We start from the raw sequence: 20,568 nt of genomic DNA, 5'->3' as shown, positions 1-20,568 counted from the left end.
ACTCCATCATCAGGCCCTGAGCCAAAGACCAACACTCAACCACTGAGCCACCCAGGCGTCTCTTGCTTTTTCATTTTAATGAATGTGAAAGGTTATCCTCTGCCATTCTTCTGTACCATTCGGGATGGGACATGAAAATTTCTCAATTCCCACAGTCATCCCCAGTCTCTAAATCTTTGCTGAGGATTGTGCAGTCCATTGGGCCCAATAAGAAGAAAACAAAAGGCTAAGGATATGTTTCACAGTTGCTTTATCTTCCAGGCCCTCTGGTTCTCATTATTTGGTCTTTTTTTTAAGCATTACTAGGAATAATCAATGAATAAGGATGAGAGATGATGATATAATTTCTGGGATTATAAGAAGCAAAACATTTCAAGATACAGGAAAAAATAAAATCACTGAGACACATACTGTGCCTTATGGTGATGATGAACTTATGGGAGAAGCCAATGGACCTGTATGGTAATTAAAAGATTAAAAATTTATTCTATTTTTAAAAAAATAAGTGTATTTTATCTTTGGTTTTAGAAGACCTCTAAGACAGGATAAAAGTAATGAGATGCCATTTGGATCACTCTTAAAAACCTCGAAAGCTAAGACTGTATCCAATAATGCCTGGTGCTGAATGTGAATGAGGTAGAGTGAGAGCCGGGACCAGAAGTGGTGGGGAGCCATTTCCACCCTGTGGACACAAGGGGACAAAAGAGAGAACTCGATGTAGAGAAGGAGCCCAATGAGAGGCAGAACCATGGACAAAAGGCCACTGAAATCAGTGAATTCAGGAGGAGCCCAGTTGTTGCCACGAGCATCGTGTCAAAGCAGGGGGGAGACACCCGATGTCTCCGTGTTCAGTCTTCGCCCTCACTGGTGCCTTCCCTCGGCCAAACTGAACCCGCTGGCACCTTTCAGAGGTTTAAGCACAGGGAAGGCAGAGCATGGATCTAGGCAGCCACGTATGAAAAAGAACCTTCGCATGCTTCTAATGACTTCTTCCAAATCTGTCTTGGACAGTTTTCCTCGTTAGCACATATGAATGTATCTCATTCTTCTAAATTGCTCTAAGACACTGAGTGTAGATGAGCCATAACAGGGAGGACCTCTCAACGGGGGTGACACTTCATCTGAGGCTGAAGGATTTGAGCACATGCTGCTCTGTATAGAGCAGAGATAGCAGCCCGAGGTATAATGAGCTGAATAAGAGCAAGACGGCTTTGTTGGGATTTTACTGGACAGAAGAGGTAACTGGAGATTAATGCAGATCCAGGCTGTGGAAGGCTTGGCATACTTTTCAAAAATCTTAAGTATTTTTTTTTTTTTAATCAAGAAAGGCTCATTATCTAAGAGGCTTCTTTGGGGACTGGTATAAAATAGATACTCAATAAATACTTAAGTTCGGTTTGTTGAGGAAGAGAATTAATCAACCAAATCTGCATTTTTTATTGTTGTTTAATGAGAGATGTTTCTTTAGCTGTGTGTTAACAGTAAAGAAATTGGGAGATCTGAAGCAATTATCTAGATAATTTTAAGACTGATAACCTGCTATTTAGGAAGTCGTTCTTTTAGGTCTAAATGAGCTATGTTGAGTGGAGTCAATTAAATCATTGCTCAAGTCCATTTGCCGCTTTAAACAAAGGCTGAGCACATACTTTGCCGCTTGGCATATTCTATCTTTTTGTTCAAAATGGTAATTAGTTTGTCGTTGACAGACCAGCTTGACTTAAAATTGTAGTCTTCATATAGAAGTGTTAATATTAATTTTTCATACTCACAGAAATGATTTCCACAGCATTAATTACAATAGTTGTGTAATTACGCTTTCCTTTAGATAATTCTCCAGTGATTTCTTCTTTCATCTTTGACTTCATCCATAATAGGAAAATGGTTGTAGGGGAACGCATGGCGTTTGGTGGGCAAGGGGGTAACTTGCACTATTGGCATAATTTTTCCTGCCTGCTTTTTGTCAACTGCATATAAAACTGTAGAAGAAAAATTATATCTCAATATACAGTTTTCATTATGGTTTGGATACGCCTAATATCCCTCACTAAATGCCATAACTCTATATACACAGCTTGTCACCTCGCATGTGTAGACACAGAACTATTTTGGACATAATCACATAGTGGTATCGAAACACATCTGATCCTCACCTAGGGCTTAGACGAGGAATTTATGTTTGATGTGAAAGCATTAATAATTTGATCACAGAAGAACATTTTTCAGTAGTGCTTGCAGATCGCTGGTAAAAGATGATTCTTCCCTTGTGGACATGCATTATATCACACGCCCTCCAGTCGCTGATGGAATCTCACATGGACAGTGTGGGGCAGGCACTTTATCTGTGCCGGGAGAGAGGACCCACTCAAGTGATAAGGAGTTTGTGTGTCTTTTGGGATCTAAAACAAGTTGTTTCAAAACTCAGCTCAGGCCATGGAAGTTCATACCGACTGGCTTGAAAGACCTTGGGGGTGACCACCACATCTACATGAATCTATTGCTCTCCTGGCTCAGTTTCAAAATTAGGACTTAAAATTTGTCATTGTGGGGTACGGGCGTACACCTGTATACTGATGTTCAAAATGAGCTCTTGACTTTGAAGTTCTAATCTTTTGTCATTTAGGGAACGTGGGTTCCACACTTGACCCACAACACCTGCAAATCACAGCTCATCATTGTCTTCTCCTCTGTTTATCTGGTGGGGGTTACAGGGAGGGATGACAGAGGGGAGGAGGGGCAAGTGTTAAAGATGATGTTATGAGTTCTTGGTGTCTCTGCTCTCTCGGCCAACTATGAGAACTATGTGAAATTTTAGGAGATAAGGTACAGCAAGTCGTTACGTGTCCCAGGCCCTAAGAAGGCACATCTTTCTTTTTTTGAGGGAGAGGACAAACATAGGTGGGGACCTCTGTTACTGTCTCTGTTTTCCCTTCTGACTCCACATGGCTTCCAGTCAGCAGAGATGAGATCTGGAGCAGGACTTTCAGTGGCATGATGGCTGCGTTCACACAGGCATCGGGTATGACCTGGGGGACGATGGGGACGGAGGACTTGCTGGTGGATTCCTCTCCACGTGCTTCCTCCTTAGCTCCTTTACAGACAGAGAGTCGTGACTCAAAACTGCCTCTGGGACTTTTCTCAAGCTGCTTTCAGCTGCAGGAAGGCAGGTGCTCTAACCCTCCCAGTCATATCCCCTGGCAGATAGTCATTTGGGACTTTTTTGTGCAGGGAAATGAGATCAATTCATTCTCTCCTGCTCCTCCTCCCAAATCTCTTCAAGTTTACTAGCCTGTAGCACGGAGTTCTCAAGAGTGAGGAGAAAGGATGGATGCTCTTACTCCTTCACACGAGGAACAGCCCTCTCTCGGGGGGTATCTCGGGGTCACCACTGCCCTCCCTCTCCACACTTTCTGGACATTTGTCTGCACTTACAGGACTGACTTCATTTCCACTGTCGGGGTAAATGACACAGACATCTGTGCCTACTGAAGGATTTTACATTATTTACCTGTGTATCTCCAGCCCCAGCACACGACCTGCCATTTAGTAGTTAGAGGACACACGTTCTTGGAGGGGAAAATTGATACCTGATAAAATACAGTTTTGACCATGGAATGAACACAAATGTACTCTGGGTGAGAGGCAAACAGTCAACATCCAAGAAAAGAAAGGATTTGTTAGATGCAAATACTGGAAGAGAAAGGAAGAGACATCGCAGTTTTTCTAGAGAAAGCAGCAAAGGCAGACTGACCAGGAGGCCCACAGAGTGGGGGCCAGGCAGCTGGAGGTTGCCTGAAGTGAAGTTCCTGAAGGATGGGAGCTCACACCAGATAGTAATTCCCAGTTCACTCGCCTGCTTGAATTCTGGGATTGTGTGTCCCAGATAAGAGTTCTGCACAGAACAGATGGACGAGTGCTAGTTAGCGATCTCTGTATTAACTAATATTTACTGAGTATCTGTTATGTGGCCAGCATCAACTCGGTTAATCTGGTCTTCGTGACACCCACACTGCGATGGGCTGTCGTTATTACCCCATCTTATGACGGGCTACTTGAGGAACAGCAAGGTTAAGTCACCGGTCCAATGTGACACTGCCGGCGGCTACCGTAGGGATTACTCGGGGTTCTGAAACCAGGCGCCAGGATACAGTTAGAGCACAGAAGGGAACACGAGCTGGCCATGGATCACTTGACGTGGCCAGGTTTGCACCGACCCATCTGCTAAATGAGGCTGCTAACCGGAGGCACTCACAATGACTCACTCCTTACTGATCGAACCAGAAGAGTAAGTATTAGATAATATTATTTCATAATCAAAATATTGCATCAGAGTGCCTGCCGGTAGCAGACATCTATGCTCCTCTCTTGTTTAAGATCAAGTATCCACTAGCTCGTTTCATTCAGTTGCCTCGTTTGTTTTTATCAAGATCATCACGGCGTCTCCCTCCGAGGAGTGATGAATGATGTTGCATATGGAATGAACAGCAGTGCCCGTGCCATACTATCTGCTCAATAAATGTCAGCTCTTATTGCCAGTGGCAAAGAAGCGAGTGCATTTGGTACCGTTAGTGTGTTCTTGGGCTCTCATCTAACTCTATTATGTCCTAAGAGAAAAGTTGCCAAATAAATTTTTCACTACTTTGTGTTGCATCAACAACCCACCGATAAGGCTCATTTGTTTCAGGGGTGAAGCCAAGACCCACCTCATAGGCAAAGACTCCTGTAGGATTCACATCGCCATGGAAAAGGATCTAGACCCATTTGAAAGCTCTTCTGGAAAGCTCTGCTGGAAATGATCAGATGTTATGGGTTTGTAATCCTGGTCCAAGAGTCTAACGAGGATCAGCTCCAAGTGTGGGGAAATGTCTCCCGTATCCAGTTTCAGTGGGAAGGACCACGACGTGCTCTGCATGTTTGCTCCCTTCCACAACCACGATGCAGGGCACTACTGCTATTCCTGGTGATGAAGGAGAGCCTCGGGGAGGTGGACATGCTAGGGCCCCACCTGCTACACGGCCATAAAAGGGCAGGACTTGAGACAGCCCCCAGCCCAGGCTCAGAACGCAGAGGTCTGCTGGCCACATGTTTTTAGGTGATGGGCTGGAGCAGCATGCTTGGACTCAGTCTCAGGTCTCTGTCAGTCCTTCTAGAAGCTTCCAGGAATGCGCATTCTTCTTCAGTGACCCTTTGTGGAGAAGATGCATTTCTTTTTCTTCTTGGCAGGTTTTTGAATACCTACATTAGCTTTAACTACACAAAGGTGTTGTTAAGAATTCGAGGAAATCTTTTCATACACGGCAGTCTCTGGGAAAGTGCAGATTGGATGCCCTCCTTCAAGCCTCCAGAAGGCAAGAAGGATGCTCTGCAGAGGTCAAAGCCACTTTGGCTTTGGGTACAGGTGAGGATGCCTCCCCTGAGGAGTGTTGGTGAGAGTTCACGGACCTGTGAATGCTGTCCTGACCCCACTGGCTGCCCCTTGGAGTACTCTCATTCCTCTTGACCTGCACACATTTGGTTTCATCTTCGGCAAGAGAAAATCCTGGAAATCCGGCACTGTTTGGCCCCTTTTCTCACTAACCTATCCAGGCTTTTCAGAAATCTCTCTGCTTCATTCTAAACAGGAAGTTTCAGCAGGCAGTTGTACAAATGGCATTGCATTGTGTGGGATGTCACCTATTGTTACAGGAACAAAGACATCCTGAAATAAGGACAAAGCCTTCAAATCCGCCAGGGTCCCGGACCCTTCAATAGCCTTGCATTGTGTCTGGAGGGTGATTGAGTGAATTGGGTCACTCCAAGAATATACCTAAGCTTCTGAAACTCTGCTATTATTAGGGTTGCCAGAATGGGGCTACACACAGCATATGCAAATAGCATTTGTAGTAGCTGTTTTAGCTGCTCTGCATACATGCAAAGCAGGGCCTTTCTAAATAGATGTGGTTACCTGCATGGGTATAAATAAACAGGAAAGAAGGTTGACGCATAATTCAATCCTTCCCCTATTAACATGTTAGGAAGAGCAAAATATTTATGAATCACAAGTGCAATTAAAGTTTTTCTTTTGAAACACCGTGCATGAGTCACGTGATTTTCCGACTTCTGAGGCCTGTAGATGCTGTACATTATGTTGAAAAGAAAATACTGCATTACAGGCGACTAACGGGCATTACCAGGCGAGAGGAACTTAGCTCCCATTTAGCTCCAAACCACTTGCACTAATCGATGGCTTCTCATAGAATTTCCGAGTGCGGGTTTTGGTGTAATGAACTGTGTTTATGAAATGAAACGTATTCCCATTGACACAGGATTGCATTTGGCAGTGTTTTTCTCTATCGTAATAGCTAAATTACTAAAACATTTTCAAAAATGTTATCTGAAACTATGTACGCAACAAAAATAATGAGATCATTATACATTCCTTTCCCTTTTTCCCTCTGTATGAAACAGCCCACTCAGCTAGATTTTACACACGAACATGCCCTCCTCCTGCAATCCACCTTCCCCTCCCCTCAGCATCTGTGTCACATCTAGAGCAACGTGTGTGAATTGTTGGTTGGGCTGCCGGGGCCTTGGTATTCAAGTAAGTTCCATGGAGGAAATCTACCTCTAATCCTATGAATTTTATTTTTAACCAACACTGCCAGATATTTCTTCTTGCTGTCTTTCCCTCTTATGGAGAGGAGATCCACGTCTTCTCCACTAATGTAATACTCTGCTCTAGAGCTCACACATCCCCATTTCATTTGCTGCCTTATGAGAGCCCTTCTGTCTTCGCTGACAACACACTCCCAACCAAAGGATGCTTCCTAGAAGGCTCCAAATTGATATCATCGTCTGGTATTGGTCTAGACAGAGTTTTTCTGGGGCTAGCTAGAAAATGTCCCTTTCTCTGTGGAGCAAACTCATCCATCCCTGTGTTCGGATGAAGTACCCCTTGAACTAGCACCCTACATTCTAGAAGTTGCGACTCCCGGTGCATAGATGCCTCCTGCAGTTAACGGTCAGTGCGGTAGCTTCACTCTAGAAATGCAGGGACCTCCTCTGCTATTTTGCTGTTAAAAGCAAACTGCTAAGATAACCAGTCCGAATAAAATAATTAATATTCTAGGGACAGCCGGGTGGCTCGAATTGGTAAAGCGTCCACCTCTTGGTTTTGTCTCAGGTTGTGATCTCAGGGTCTTGAGATCGAGCCCCGCACTGGGCTTTGTGCTCAGGGCAGAGTCTGCTTGAGATTCTCTCTCTCTCACTCTTCCCCTTCTCTAAAACAAATACATAAATCTTCGAAAAAATTAATACTCTAATAAGGCACATGGACTCTTGAAAAATCAATGTGCTTCTGGTGCTTCAATTAAACTGAATAATGATTTAATTAGAAGACCCCTACAAAAACGCAGTTATTCCATAAATAGGGTATTAATTTTCTGCATTATGAATTTAAGAAGTGATAAATGGATGGTAAGCAATTTGCATGATTGATATTGACCCTTCATAAAAGTAGCCTGTGTTTTTTTTGTTTTGTTTTGTTTTCATGTGATTTCTATAACACACTGTGAAAAAAAATCAAAGGGCACTAGTCAGGAATCTTAAAGTTGTAAAGGACAGGAATGCAGTTCAGTCTAGATGAAACAGAAAGGAAACATGCAGACCCATGTGGCTGGAAGCTCTGGGAGTGACTGGTCGCTAGGTCCCCTGGAACTTTGTTTCTTGCCATTCCTAGAATACTGGCTTCATCTTGGACACCTTTCTCCATCTGGTGGAAAGAAAGGTCTCCTTAGGATTTCAGGATCTCAGAAAAACGTACTTCCTACTTCCTTACCAATCCTCATGCATCTTAGGGCTTCTGTTGGTCCAGTGAGGGTTGGATGCAGGTTTGGGGACATTTAAGTGTGACTCGAATGGCCAGCCTGGATTACAGGCTTATCCTATGACTAAGGGGAGTTGTTCCTCCTTGGAATGTAGCAAATAGGGGAGAAGCCATGCCATGCACAAAGATTGTTGCTTTTAAAGGTGAAGGAATTTAGGGCAAAGGAGCACATATGGTTACGGGTTGAAACAGACGTTTGTGTTGCACCGTACTTGGTGCCAATCTTGGTTCTGCTATTTATTCATGAAAAAGTCTTAGAATTGATGTTCTAAAACATGTTGTAACAGAATACCCAACTTCTTGATCATCTGCTGTAGGTTCTTGAGGGGTGTATAGAAAGAGGATCCCTTTCTGGTTGGAACTTTGGACTGAAAGTCTCTTGATGAGGTGTCTGGGGACTTAGGTAAACATGTAAAAACTCTTTGGGACATTTCCTTTTTTGGGGGGGGGGGGAGGACATTTCCGTAGACCCATATTCTATTCTTGGTCCGTGGGTGTAGTAACCTGACATTGGTAACCTCCCACGAGGAAGAGAAGAGAAGAACACTTACCCATTAGGGGCATCTTGGTCTCCTCTGGCCAAATGTTCCAAATCTAATATCATTCAGTCTTTAGTTACATCCTTTTTCTTAATAATCCAATGTCATTGTTCTTCCTTCTTGTGAGGTAGACAAGAGAGAGAGAGATGACTCAGTTCTGTCTAGAGCTTTGACAGAGCCACCAAGGGAACCCGACTCAGGCATGGCAAAGGCTGGAGGGATGAACGTAGAGAACAGTAACAGCAGATGGGATTTAGGAAGCACGTGTGTCTCTAACATCAGCGAGACTGGTTGGCTGTCTGCAAAAGCAGTGGCTCAGCTCTCTGACCTGGCCCAACAGACCATCCAATGGCCTGCCTTTGGGAAGAGGTAACACTACCTCTTCTGACACGTGGGTCAGAGTGAAAGGAATGACATAGGATTAGTTCCCAATGTACAAATCAATTGTGTACTAAAGGTTAATTTATAAATATGTTTATATTTCTGTGGAAAAAAACACTTCCCGAATTCCAAAGTTATAAATGGTGTGTAGGTCCCTAGGCCACTGTTTATGATAGAATTATCATCCACAATGTTGAGTATCAGACAAAAATATTATTGTTAGTATTCGGTATTTCTTCTGCAGTATGATTTAAAGACTACATGCAAGGATGCAAGGCGTTTCGTCCGTTGTTAAATCAGATGGAGCAAAGTCTCCTCTCTGTGGCTCGCTCCCTCTGCTGCATTAACCTTTCTCTGCTGCAATCTCTGTCAGAGCCTCTGTTACACATGCAAAGCACCCTTAGCTTCACTCTGGTAGGAAAGTCTATCCAGCCCCTTTGAGGTCCCCAACATAAATAGGGGTCACAGAAAACTCTGGAGCCAAAGGAGGTATAAATATCTGGGTGGGAGTGGTGTGGAGCTCACGCAGAGTAACAGGAAGAGTTTCTAGAATGTGCAATGCAGCTGAGCCTCATGCTTGACGACTCACACAACAGAGACAAGCCATTAGTAAACTGAAGTTGAGAGGTGTTACCATAATTGCTTCAAATATCGTATTATTTTTTCATAAGAAATAACATATTACCCAAACAGCCAAACTCCCAATGTCCTTCCATTGCATCGTCATAAATTATTCCCATGGATGGACCTTCATTTTGAGAAAGGACATGGTGTCATAGGACGCATTTTGGGAACTGGACACAGAGGGAAAGTCTCAGGATTCTTCAGTGCTGGGGGGTGCCTTGGTGGCTCAATGGGTTAGGCAGCTGCCTTGAGCTCGGGTCATGATCCCAGGGTCCCAGGATCCAGCTCCACATTGGGCTCCCTGCTCAGTGGAGAGCCTGCTTCTCCCTCTGCCTGCCAGCCTCCCTGCTTGTGCACACATGCTCTCTGTCTCTCTCTCTCTCTCTCTCTCATCAAATAAATAAAATAAAATAAAATAAAATAAAATAAAATAAAATAAAATAAAATAAAATAAAAATAAAAATAAAAAGATTCTTCGGTGCTGGGAGCCTTGTTACACCTCCAGTGAACAGGTGTTTCTCAACAAGATGAATTCCTCATTAAACAGCCCCAAACATGTCAACAACATCTTTTGCCCTATGTGTCTGTCTCTTGGACTTCACTTTTCATGTTTGTTTTTTAAAGATTTTTATCTATTTATGAGAGAGAGAGAGAGAGAGAGAGAGAGAAAGTGTGTGTGCACAAGTGGGGTAAGGGGCAGAGGGAGAAGCAGACTCCCCCCTGAGCAGGGAGCCCAACACCAGCCTCTATCCCAGGACCCTGAGATCATGATCTGAACCCAAAGCAGATGCTTCCCTGACTGAGCTTCCCAGGGCCCCCTCAGACTTCATTTTTAAACAAATGTTTGTAGATGAGAAGGAAACTTGGCTGGAAAAGCTGCATGTCTGTGTCACTGTGCCAGCAGGTGCAGAAGCCTCCCTAACCTGGCCGTGCCCTTGGCCTCTTGTTTTCCTTCACGCACCTGTGACGTGGTAGGGGTGCGGAATGAGAGTAGAAATGATTATAAGCTTCAGAGCATTTAGCCCACAATTACTGGGTAATAAAGGTGCTGAAAATCCGTTAAAGTGATTTGCCCTCCCTGTGATTCCCATGGGTGATGGGATCGGACCAATCGCACAGAAAGCTCCCGGCGCACCGTGGTGCCCTGGAGAGGACTCCGGGCCTCTGCCTCAAGCTCAGACCGTCACAGAAGAAATCTCTTCACAGAGCAAAATGTGTTCAAGTTATTGGAAATGATAGCGATGCCAACGTAGAGAGGGTAAGCGGGGTGTTCAGATACTGGCTTAAACGTTTGGAAATCCAGAGATGGTGCAGATCAAAGTACCCTCTCCACCTTGGTATACGTATGTAGGCCGTCGAAGTCCAAAGACCGACACAGGTTAGTCACTTTAAAATAAGTTGCTTTCATTTCCAACATAGAGATCTGTTAGGAAGACCGTGGCCACTGACTCCACCACCAAGACATTTTTAACAACGGGAAATAGATGGCCTTCGCATGGATCCTTACAGCAGAGTGGACAGCTAGAAGATAAAGTCTTCTCTATAATTTTCTCCACTCACAAAAGTAACAACTGTTCCCTCTTGACTTCTTTTTTAGTATCTTCTTCCCGGAAAGATAAGGCACGCACTTGCACACACAGGCACGCACACACTCAGCCCGTGTGCCTGCTTGCAGCTGCCCATCCGCAGATAGCTTGCTGGGTCCCCGCCATCCCCTGCCCTGCCGAGGGATCGGTAACGGTGGCCCCAAGAATCCATAAGGTTCGTCTTGCCTCTGGGTTCCTCTTATCCACTTCTTTGCAATTTAACAGAATTTCTGTCTTCCTCGAGCCCTGACTCCTTCGTGCTATTTAGTGAGTCTCCCATTCGGCTCAGAGACTAAAGCAGTTCCATGGAAAGTCCAAGAGAAACCACCAAAGTAAACAACAATTAAGAAAAGCATTGCTGAATAGGTATTCATATCTTTTTTTTTGTATTCATATCTTTTTAAAAATACATTTTATTTATTTATTCATGAGAGACAGAGACAGAGAGAGAGAGAGAGAGGCAGAGACCCAGGCAGAGGGAGAAGCAGGCTCCATACAGGGAGCCCGATGTGGGACACGATCCCGGGACCCCAGGATCACACCTTGGGCTGAAGGCAGGTGCCAAACCACTGAACCACCCAGGGATCCCCATATCTTTCAATACTTAAATTATTTTCATGAGAAACAAGTAACTTGGCGGTTCCCGGATTCCGCATATATGTTCGTTATAGACATTTACATATTGAAAAAGATGTCTCGCGGCGACACGGTGGCCGTGATTTACCCATGGGCCGACCCCTGGTCACTCTACTCTGTGTGATGCAAGGATGTCACCCTGACCACAGGAAAGGGTACTGGCAGAGAAACAGCAGTCGTGGATCGTCAGTGTGACAAATGTCTAGCTGGCCGTCAACATAAAGGACTTTTTGTAGCCTGTAGATTTCCCAATAAATATAGAAATGTCTGCTTCCTCCCAGTGACCTCACAGGAAGGGGTCACAGAAGGTGCACCTGGGTCAGGAGGGAAGGGGGAGGAGGACGTGTATTTCTAAAAACCTAGGTTCCCTTTGTGGGGGGCTTGCCTCTCCCTCAATTTCAGAATACCGGGGACACCTGTGTCCTGCTAGATGGGCCGAGAGGCTGTGACATGCTTGTGCTATCAGAGGGGCAGGGGGTGTTGGGGGGCTTGAGTGAACTCTGCACCCCTTCCTGGGGGGGGAAGCAGGTGTTCACCTGTCTGGACAGGAGGAGCTTCCCACACTCTGTCCCACGGTCCTCAGCAGCCTTTGGTGGAGCACAGCTCTGCACCGGGGCCCTGGGCACTCCAAGAAGGACAAGCTGGGTGACAGCAAGAGGGACATGAGCTGCCATGGAGGTGCCAGGGAAATCCCCAGGGCTGAAGGCAGATGTTCCTTCCAGAGGAGGCTCGGGAGAACTTCCGAATGCACCACCCTTTAGCCAGGGGAAGGCCGCACAGCCCGGACGGTCATGAAGGGTCTTGAAGTCACCAAGCAGTGACTCCAGAGCCACCTGGGCACCCCCGGGGGTGTGTTCGCTGAGCAGCTGGGTCCACTTGGAGACGGCCCCCCGTGACTCGCGGAAAGTTTGGTCCCACCACCCACCTTATTATGCCTTATGCCTCCATTCCAGTTTGGTGTCAGGAAGGAGGGGGATGAGCTGGCCACCCGCCTCAAGCAGTGTCGCTTTCCCTTTGGCAGGTGGCTCCCCGGCCTCCAGGCACCCCATGCGGGGACATGTGATGTGGGCTAGAGGGCTCCCCCAGGACCCTGGCGTGAGCTGCACCCCGAGGCTGAGCAAGGGGAGAAGTGATTGCCGCAGCCACATACCCTCTAAAACTTAGATTTGACCATTTTGCCAAGAGACAAGACCCAAGGCGTCTACATCCAACCCATTGGGCACTTCGGATGTTGGTGGCAGCCCAGAGCCTGCCCCTTCCTCCTCCAACATTCCGTGACGTGGGGAACGGCTTCCCGCCTTCAGGTCGTGCCCACCGCCCGCCCCCCCCCCCGGAGACCTTCGGGCTCCCTGCTGCCTGGGCACAGCTCACAGCCCGGATGACCGCACCCGCCACCCCCTCTGGCCCCGGGCCACATGCAGCCAGAGAAGGTGACTTCATCGGAAGATCGGATCAAAAGCGCCCATCAGGCCCAAAGCAGATCCCGAGGCGGCCAGGAAAGCATCTGCCCAGCAGCGGCCCCTCCACATCTGTGCACCATGCAGCCGTGACCTTTGACACCCCTGCTTGGCAGATCCGACCATAATAGGTAACTTTCCCTTAAAAATGCCCTGAAGCATAACTGAAAATGGAGCTGACCTCTTCAGGCCACTGATGCTTTTATGGAAAAGGATAAAGCAACTTAGAAGGCTGTTAAGACCTGAGGGCGCCCGAGCGTGGCCGGAACCAGCTGGGGATTCCTGTCACCTGCTCTATGGGCGGCGAGGGGCCCGGCCACCCCCTGCCGCGGTCGAAGCCCCCAACCTTTCCCTTCTGCCTAAGCCAGCGTCTTATTAGAGTTTTATAGTAGAAGAATATCGTTATTTTGTAGTTAAGGTCAATTCTCGAATGTGCCCGGTGACTGGGACGTACCCAGATGGCACCAGGGAGTAAGATGTGGGGCCCAGCAGGTGTCAACGGAGCCAACGGGCCACCGGTTGCCCAGGCCCGGCGTTGTCTGCGGGTGTGCGGTGGCCTTGCGCTCCTCGGGGCTTATATTCTGGGGGGACGTGGACGTACTGCTGCAGGGGTGTCCCTGTCCCCCTTCACCCCACAATTCATGTGTCACAGACTAACCCTCAGTGATGGCGTTAGGAGGTGGGGGCCTTTGGGAGCTGATTAGGTCATGGAGGGGGGAGCCCCCACGATGGGACTAGTGTTGCTGCCCCAGGAGGAGACAGGTGAGCCGCGAAGGGGGCTGTCGCCAGCCAGCCAGCCGCCAGCACCTTGGTCGCAGCCCACAGCCCGCAGGGCCAAGAGGGATGGAGGTCTGTGGTCCCCCAGCGCCCCGGCCCCACGGTCAGTTCAGCAGCCCGAGCTCACGAACGCACAAGTGGGCACACAACGGCACGGTGCCGCACAGAAAGCTAAGGGAGGTGGGGGCCTCCAGGCCCTGGAAGAAGGGCTCACCCACAGGAGGCAGGGGCTCAGGAAGACGCAGGCGGCACAGGGGTCCAGGCTGGCACTCCTGGCCAGCGGAGCTGGGGGGTTGTGGCCCCGGCGTTCCAGAACTGGGGGGAAGGAAGCCAGGGTGAGCAGACCGGGAAGGGAGGCCAGTGGGGACCAGCGGGGCCAGGCCTGCTCGGGGTTTATGGGCACCTCTACTTGAAGAGAGTCGGGGGCTGTCAGCAGGGACTCATGGGTCCCCCCAGGACGAGCCATGGGCTGGTGGGAGAGGGACCGAGCAGGTGAAGTCAGGTGAGGCGGAGGAGAGGGCCCTCGATTTGCAGGCTGAGCGCTGCGTGCCCTGAAGGGGGTTGTCGAATTTCCTCTGGGTGCCACCCCCTCGTGGGGTGCCTCCGGAGTCATCCCTGTGACCTCTCCAGGTGCCAACAGCCTTGTGTGATGGCCGAGGTGACCACGGCCCACGGGGCTGATCCTGGGTCCTGCGAGTGCCGGGCTGAAAGACGCGCCCCGCACCTCCTGAACCCAAATACCAAGCTCCTTCCATGCCGCCGCTGGTTTTCGTCATCTTGAGGCTCCCATGACCGAGCCCTGGCACTGGGCTTTCTCTTCCGCCTCCCAAGACGTGCGACACGGTGCAGACGGAGCATGGAGAAGGGGCCCGTCGGGCGTGGGCTCCGGGTCAGCTTAGTTCGCTGTCAAAGCGAGGATCTCCCACCCTGGGATTTCAGTGCTTGGAATGCCCATTGATGCAACAGCCTGGGGGCCCACGACCCTCCGCCCCGTCCTTGGGGTGGGACGTGACAGGTGCAGCCGGTCTCCGCCTGTGACATCCAGACACGCCATTCAGCCGGGAGACCCTGCAGACGTGATTTCCTTTCTTTCACCAGGTTGGGTGTTAATCCAAATCCAGTGCTTTTCCCCAGTTAGCACCTGCACACAGAAAGGCAGGATCTTCTTACACGGCATCTCCCCCCTCCACCACCTCCTGGGGAGCTACGCCTGCCCTGGCTGGGTCCCCCAGCTCCGGATATTGTCTCCGGAGAGCATATTCCTCTAGGAATTGTCTGCCCTCCGCAATCCTGATCCGCAGCCGGCCGCCTTCATCGGCCTGGGCCTCACGTCCATGTGGGACACGCACATTTCTAAACAACTACCCCTTTACACTGAGCGATGCATATCTTTTAGCTTCTAAATGTTTCCTCTGGTGTTAAGACAAGAACTAAAGGTCCCTTTCTCTGTCTGTGGCTATAGGTATAAACGTTCACCAGCAGCACATCAACTCCGTGGCGATGGTTCGTCCACTTGACAGATGTTCAGTGAGGTTCTGCTAACCGCCAAGACCTGTGCTAGGCATTGAGAACACAGAAATCAGATGCATCTCAGGTCTCAAGGAACTGACTTCCAGAATGAGCCATATTGGGCTAACTGTGCACCACTAACGAACGTGCTTAGAAGCACAAAATCTGGCAAAAAGCTCAGGGTCTCAGCAGCTAGTTTCCGCAAGGCCGGTCAGTGGGATGCTGGTCTCGTCTGTGGCCTGCAGAAAGCAGACAACGCTCCCCTAACTCCTCTACTTCTTCCTACCCCAAGTTTCCCCAACTGGATGATCTGTAGGGTCGTTCATGCTACTCATCGGGGAAGGCAAGCTCTGTAAAAACTCGTTTCACTGGAGCACCTGGGGGGCTCTGTCGGTGGAGCATCTGCATTCGGCTCAGGTCATGATCCCGGCGTCCTGGAATGGAGCCCCACATCGAGCTCCCTGCTCAGCGAGGAGTCTGGCTCTTCCTGTCCCTCTGTCCCTCCCCCCCGCCCCCCCCTCATGCCTCCTCTCTCTCTCTGTCTCAAATAAATAAATAAAATCTTAAAAAAAAAAATGTTTCACAAATCTTGTGACAAGTTGCAGTCTCCATGCCGGGTCATTGCCATGGTCACGACCTAGGTAGTAGGGTAAACAGATGCTTTTCCTGCAGCGAGAACACCAGCGGCCTGGGGCCCGGAGATTCTTGGGGTAACGTGATGGTTTGAGGGAGCAAAATGGCTCTGAGATGTGTCCCAGGAGTGTATTTTTAGCCTTACTTGCCAATCCAGGGTGAACTGCTTTGATGGTACAAGGCCAGGCGATGGCAAGAGGGTGTCCTTCAGGTCAAATTGCCAGGTGGCGAACCCTTCCACTATCAGATAATAGAATTCTACTGTGCTGCTAGCGGTCTACTTAAAAGCATTTTTTTTTTTTAATCAAGAGTAATCATGGATGTGCTCTCGTGCATCTGATCTGAGCATGGACAACAGCTAAAAATAGCCAAAACAAGCAAACAAACAAAATCCACAAACCATTTGAAAGGCGCAACCACTCAGAGCAAAACTATGCAAACAATCCCTTCCGTAGAGAACACGTGTTCTAGGTGGGCCCGTGGCGAGCTGTCTTCTCCATCCTGCCTTCTTTCCTCTCTGACTTATTTTTACTTTCTGTTTGAGTTGGCTTGGTTTTATTTTGCCCTACATGGTCTTTGCAGTCAGCCACTGATAGGGTGGCCGGAGTGAAAGTCCATTCTGCCCACGCTCCGCAGAGCTCAAAGCTAGTGTTGTCAAGAATCGCTTGACGTCAAGGCTGACTTTTAAATTTGCCAGAAAGGCTTTCTTTGGAGCGAGGTCTGGACCGTCACGTTCTCTTTTTAGAGAGCTACTGCTGGCTGCAGGAATTCGAAGCCCACAGGCTACATTTCTAGATTTTCAATGCATTGCATAGATGGACAGAGGGACCTCAGACGTCGCCATTAGTTTGTTTTTTTTGTTTTGTTTTGTTTTTTGCATTAGCACATTTTCGTGTGCCATTCATATATTTTCTTCCTTCTACCCACTGTTCTTAGAAAACTCACTTAAAAATAATTTGTTTCTTTCTTGCTTGAATGTCACAGATTTAGTCACCTTGTGTTTTAGGATGAGCTCAGATTTTAATAGTTTTACTTCAATTGAAAGCCTGTCTTTGGCTTGTTTACGCTTTCAAACAGGCCTCTCTGAATGTGCCTCTTGAATCCGTCTAATCACCTCACCGAGCTCCTACTTTCTGACACAAAATGACTTTTGAAACATTTTCATTTTCCCTTTCTATTTAATGTACTCCAGTCCACTTTTTTTCTTTTCCTTTTCCTTTTTTTTTTTTTTTTTTTTTTTTAACAGTCCGTCATGGAGTATTTGTTTACCAAATGTTACTTTTCTTGGATCGAATCTATTTTTGAAGAGCTCAAAAGCAAACAACTGTTTGAAGCTGTCAGGCTTCATTTTATTTATGCATGAATAACACAAATAACTGGAAAATGACCTAGCCTGTTTTTCTCAGATTTAGATAGAAAAACTGCTTCCGGGCAATGTTTATGCCAAATGGCTCATGCCAAGTTTCCAGTTTCGGTGCCAACTGGTATTTGCAGCCAAGTTGTAAACCTTTGGTAAACATGGTTTAGAATAGACTCGCAGACCCAACCTGGATGGGGGTTCAAGTGGGACTGGTGAGAATTTACTCTGAGAATAAAGTTTAGCAGGAACAAGAGGGGAAATGGGCTGGCTGTGAAGAGCTCCCACCAGAACTCGGAAAATATATAAATGATGTTTATGACTGAAATCCCAGTAGACTCATTTAGGCATTTTCTGTATTTCCTTTGCCACCAGCGTGAGTAGCTCGGTGCTCCAAGGGAAGCGGCCAGCAGCCCTGTTCAGCCTCCAGGGTGGGGACAGGGGCCTTGAAAATTGCACAATGTGGATGCTCACTGCGTTCCCGTGCATCCATCAAGATGTATAAGAAGGAATCAAACATTTCCTTTTAGAATCTGCTCAGCGATATTCATTCAACTCAGCATCCTCTCCTCTGACACCCTCCCTCCAGCATGTTCTCTCCAAGACCTGAGGGAGATCACACATGTCTCGAGTTCCTAACCGTCTCGTCTATAGCTTCCCACTTCCTTGGAGTAACACCCCCACTCCTGACTGGGACTCCAAGACCCAGCAGGTGCTGTTCCTTCTGTGTATAAGCTCATTACGTCCCTCGAATCCCTGTGTTAGGACAACTGTTGGTGATCCCCAAAATTCATATGTTGAATCCTAACCCCCATTATGATGGTGTTAGGAGGTAGGGCCTTTGGGAGGTGATGAGGTCACCTCATCATGGTGGAGTCCCCATGATGGGATTACTGTCTTCATAAAAGAGACCTCAGAGAGCCCCACTGACACCACCCACCTTGTAAGGACACAGCAAAAGGTACCATCCATGGACCAGGGAGTGGGGTCATGAGACCCCAGAGTCGCTGGGACCTTGATCCTGGACCTTCATCCTCCAGACAGTGAAAACGAAGCATCTGTTGTTTGAAAGCACCCAGCCTGTGGTGTTCTGTGACAGAGCCTAAGCAGACAAAGACCCCCATTCGAGCTCTCAGGTTTGAGTGAGACCAACACCCTTGCCTGAGCTTATTCCTGCTGCTGGAGTTTGGCTGTCTCTGTGTGAGACATGGTTTTTTGCCTCTTACTTGTCTCATTCCTTCTTGCTGCTCAGGTCTGAGGTCAACTGGCATGGCCTCCGACAGGCATCCCCTAAGACTCATTTAAAGTAGCTCCCACCTGCCCAGCCCGACCCCCCAATATCTCCATCTAATACATTCTTGGGCTTTTCTTCACTTAGGTGAGCTTGATAGCTTAGTTATTTAATTACTAATTAGAACATAAATATGATTAGAATGCAAATTTTATAAGAGCCTGGACTTTTTCTACTGTTTCTTAGTATATTCCTAGGACTGAATAACCCAGAGAGTACTCAATAACTCTTTGTTGAATGAGACAAATGTTTATTAATCCAACATCTCCTATTTACAGGGCAAAATGCCCAGAGTTGGGGTGTGGGACTAAGTAAGATAAAACGATGCTCACAGAAGAGGTTGGCTAGCTGTGTCTCCTGTGAACTTGGTCTCAGGAAACCAGCAAGGGGCCAGGCTGTGCCCAGAAGGTCCAGGGCTGATATCACCTGGGCCCTGGGTCCTGCATCTTGACTCTTGGATGCTGGGTCCTAGTCCTGCATCCTGAGTCCTGGATTCTGGGCTTTGTGATCCCATTTCCTGCATCCTTGGTCCTGGATCCTGAGTTCTGAGGTCCTGGTCCTACATCCTTAGTCCTGGATCCTGGGCCCTTAGGTCCTGGTCTTATATCCTTGGTCTTGGATTCTTGGTCCTGAGCTCTGGGTCCAAGGTCCCGTATCCTGAAGTTTCTGCCCATCCCTCCTGGCTTCCTACTCACTTGGCCCTACTACCCCTCCTAACATCTGGCTGGTACAAGCTGCTGTCTCTGTCTCCATCCAGGGTTGTGCTTGGACCTGCAGATGGCTGCAGGGGTCAACACCCAAGGACCCAGGCCTGTATCCCAAGGAAGATTGGTGGGGAAAACACATCTTCATAATTTGTTTCTTTTCCTTGAAGAGGCAGGTTTGCTTTTTTGGGTTTTGGCCTGATTGATTCAGTTATCACTCGACCTGAAGGATGTCCTCTCCTCTGAAGTGTGAGTCCTCCCGGGTGGCAGTCGCACCTCTGGTGGGAGTCTGAGCCCTGCCCAGGCCCTCCAGGGAGCTGCGCCACTGAAATTGGGACCTTTGTGGGCATGTGGTAGGAGGCGTCTCCACTGGTGTTCAAAGTTAAGTAAAATAAAACAAAGTACATGAAATAAAGTAAAATAAAAATAAAAGTAAACTGTAATAAAATAAAGTGAAAGTAAATAAAGTAGAATGAAATAGGATAAACTAGCCTGACCCGAACTAATATAAAACAGAGGGACTGGTCTCTGAGTCTAATCCTCCTGGGCTTGACTACAATTGCTGTGAAAATCCTGTTCCTACTTTTGAGCCTGAGGATCTTGGGCACCAGAGGACCTAACTCCCTGGGGACCCCAAAGGGGACACGATCCCTTTTCTTACGTCTGGGTTTGTGGTCCTGGTTATATTTGAAGGCCTGTGGTCCCTGTGACAGATTCTGGAAGACACTGCCTGGGACCCGAGCAAGCTGGGTGTTGGGCAGAGCTGGCCGCACCAAGAGGAAGCAGATATCCAGCTCCCAGCTCCCCCGGCTGTCTCTCCCCACCAGAGTGGGCGCTGCCCCATGGCACGTGACCCCCCCCTCCCCATCGGCCAGAAGCCTGCTTTCTGAGCCTGCCCAGTGAGGGGTTCTCTAAGGTGACTTCCCATTGCTCCAACTCCAGGCTTCTGTGGAGCTATTGAGGGAAGGATCTCGAGCGATTAAAGCATTTTGTGGGAATCCTAACACCGGTCACGGGACAGCAAGTGTCAAGGCACACGAGAAAACGTTTTGCCAGATTTCCACTCATGCCAATCTCTATGCAAAATTTCGTGCTTCACTACTGTCCTCCAATCTTTTAACAAAAATGCAAAAACAATTCCATGTCTTAAGTATGAAGGCATTAAAAATATTATAGCATACTGTCTTGGGTTATTTTGCTGACACTATAAAAA

Source organism: Vulpes vulpes, chromosome 2, assembly GCF_048418805.1.
Source record: "Vulpes vulpes isolate BD-2025 chromosome 2, VulVul3, whole genome shotgun sequence".
In the NCBI taxonomy this organism is placed as follows: domain Eukaryota; kingdom Metazoa; phylum Chordata; class Mammalia; order Carnivora; family Canidae; genus Vulpes; species Vulpes vulpes.
This window is presented reverse-complemented; position numbering follows the sequence as displayed.